Consider the following 2,500-nt stretch of genomic DNA (forward strand, 5'->3'; position numbering starts at 1 on the left):
TGGCCAGTTTTTGGCCTGTTCTTGCGTCGCGCGGTGACCGTCGTGAGCGGAGCAAAATGTCAGCCATCTCAGCACCCTGGAACCCCCCGGGTGGCACAGGGCTGGATGGGGCTTTCGTATAGCAGGGACGGTGCTGCCTCTCGCTTCGCTCGCTGTCCGCCGCTCGCCGCTCGCTCGCGCAGCCAAAAATGGCCAGTTTTGGCCCGTTTTTGGGCCGTTTTGGCCAGTTTTTGGCCTGTTCTTGCGTCGCGCGGTGACCGTCGTGAGCGGAGCAAAATGTCAGCCATCTCAGCACCCTGGAACCCCCCGGGTGGCACAGGGCTGGATGGGGCTTTCGTATAGCAGGGACGGTGCTGCCTCTCGCTTCGCTCGCTGTTCGCCGCTCGCCGCTCGCTCGCGCAGCCAAAAATGGCCAGTTTTGGCCCGTTTTGGCCAGTTTTTGGCCTGTTTTTGCGTTGCGCGGTGACCATCTTGAGCGGAGCAAAATGTCAGCCATCTCAGCACCCTGGAACCCCCCGGGTGGCACAGGGCTGGATGGGGCTTTCGTATAGCAGGGACGGTGATGCCTCTCGCTTCGCTCGCTGTCCGCCGCTCGCTGCTCGCTCGCGCAGCCAAAAATGGCCAGTTTTGGCCCGTTTTTGGGCCGTTTTGGCCTGTTTTTGGGCTGTTCTTGCGTCGCGCGGTGACCGTCGTGAGCGGAGCAAAATGTCAGCCATCTCAGCACCCTGGAACCCCCCGGGTGGCACAGGGCTGGATGGGGCTTTCGTATAGCAGGGACGGTGCTGCCTCTCGCTTCGCTCGCTGTCCGCCGCTCGCCGCTCGCTCGCAGCAGCCAAAAATGGCCAGTTTTGTCCCGTTTTTGGGCCGTTTTGGCCTGTTTTTGGGCTGTTCTTGCGTCGCGCGGTGACCGTCGTGAGCGGAGCAAAATGTCAGCCAATCTCAGCACCCTGGAACCCCCCGGGTGGCACAGGGCTGGATGGGGCTTTCGTATAGCAGGGACGGTGCTGCCTCTCGCTTCGCTCGCTGTCCGCCGCTCGCCGCTCGCTCGCGCAGCCAAAAATGGCCAGTTTTGGCCCGTTTTTGGGCCGTTTTGGCCAGTTTTTGGCCTGTTCTTGCGTCGCGCGGTGACCGTCGTGAGCGGAGCAAAATGTCAGCCATCTCAGCACCCTGGAACCCCCCGGGTGGCACAGGGCTGGATGGGGCTTTCGTATAGCAGGGACGGTGCTGCCTCTCGCTTCGCTCGCTGTTCGCCGCTCGCCGCTCGCTCGCGCAGCCAAAAATGGCCAGTTTTGGCCCGTTTTGGCCAGTTTTTGGCCTGTTTTTGCGTTGCGCGGTGACCATCTTGAGCGGAGCAAAATGTCAGCCATCTCAGCACCCTGGAACCCCCCGGGTGGCACAGGGCTGGATGGGGCTTTCGTATAGCAGGGACGGTGATGCCTCTCGCTTCGCTCGCTGTCCGCCGCTCGCTGCTCGCTCACGCAGCCAAAAATGGCCAGTTTTGGCCCGTTTTTGGGCCGTTTTGGCCTGTTTTTGGCCTGTTCTTGCGTCGCGCGGTGACCGTCGTGAGCGGAGCAAAATGTCAGCCATCTCAGCACCCTGGAACCCCCCGGGTGGCACAGGGCTGGATGGGGCTTTCGTATAGCAGGGACGGTGCTGCCTCTCGCTTAGCTCGCTGTCCGCCGCTCGCCGCTCGCTCGCGCAGCCAAAAATGGCCAGTTTTGTCCCGTTTTTGGGCCGTTTTGGCCTGTTTTTGGGCTGTTCTTGCGTCGCGCGGTGACCGTCGTGAGCGGAGCAAAATGTCAGCCATCTCAGCACCCTGGAACCCCCCGGGTGGCACAGGGCTGGATGGGGCTTTCGTATAGCAGGGATGGTGCTGCCTCTCGCTTCGCTCGTTGTCCGCCGCTCGCCGCTCGCTCGCGCAGCCAAAAATGGCCAGTTTTGGCCCGTTTTTGGGCCGTTTTGGCCAGTTTTTGGCCTGTTCTTGCGTCGCGCGGTGACCGTCGTGAGCGGAGCAAAATGTCAGCCATCTCAGCACCCTGGAACCCCCCGGGTGGCACAGGGCTGGATGGGGCTTTCGTATAGCAGGGACGGTGCTGCCTCTCGCTTCGCTCGCTGTCCGCCGCTCGCCGCTCGCTCGCGCAGCCAAAAATGGCCAGTTTTGGCCCGTTTTGGCCAGTTTTTGGCCTGTTTTTGCGTTGCGCGGTGACCATCTTGAGCGGAGCAAAATGTCAGCCATCTCAGCACCCTGGAACCCCCCGGGTGGCACAGGGCTGGATGGGGCTTTCGTATAGCAGGGACGGTGATGCCTCTCGCTTCGCTCGCTGTCCGCCGCTCGCTGCTCGCTCGCGCAGCCAAAAATGGCCAGTTTTGGCCCGTTTTTGGGCCGTTTTGGCCTGTTTTTGGGCTGTTCTTGCGTCGCGCGGTGACCGTCGTGAGCGGAGCAAAATGTCAGCCATCTCAGCACCCTGGAACCCCCCGGGTGGCACAGGGCTGGATGGGG

The sequence above is a fragment of the Musa acuminata genome, unplaced genomic scaffold, assembly GCF_036884655.1.
Source record: "Musa acuminata AAA Group cultivar baxijiao unplaced genomic scaffold, Cavendish_Baxijiao_AAA HiC_scaffold_1126, whole genome shotgun sequence".
Taxonomy (NCBI): Eukaryota; Viridiplantae; Streptophyta; class Magnoliopsida; order Zingiberales; family Musaceae; genus Musa; species Musa acuminata.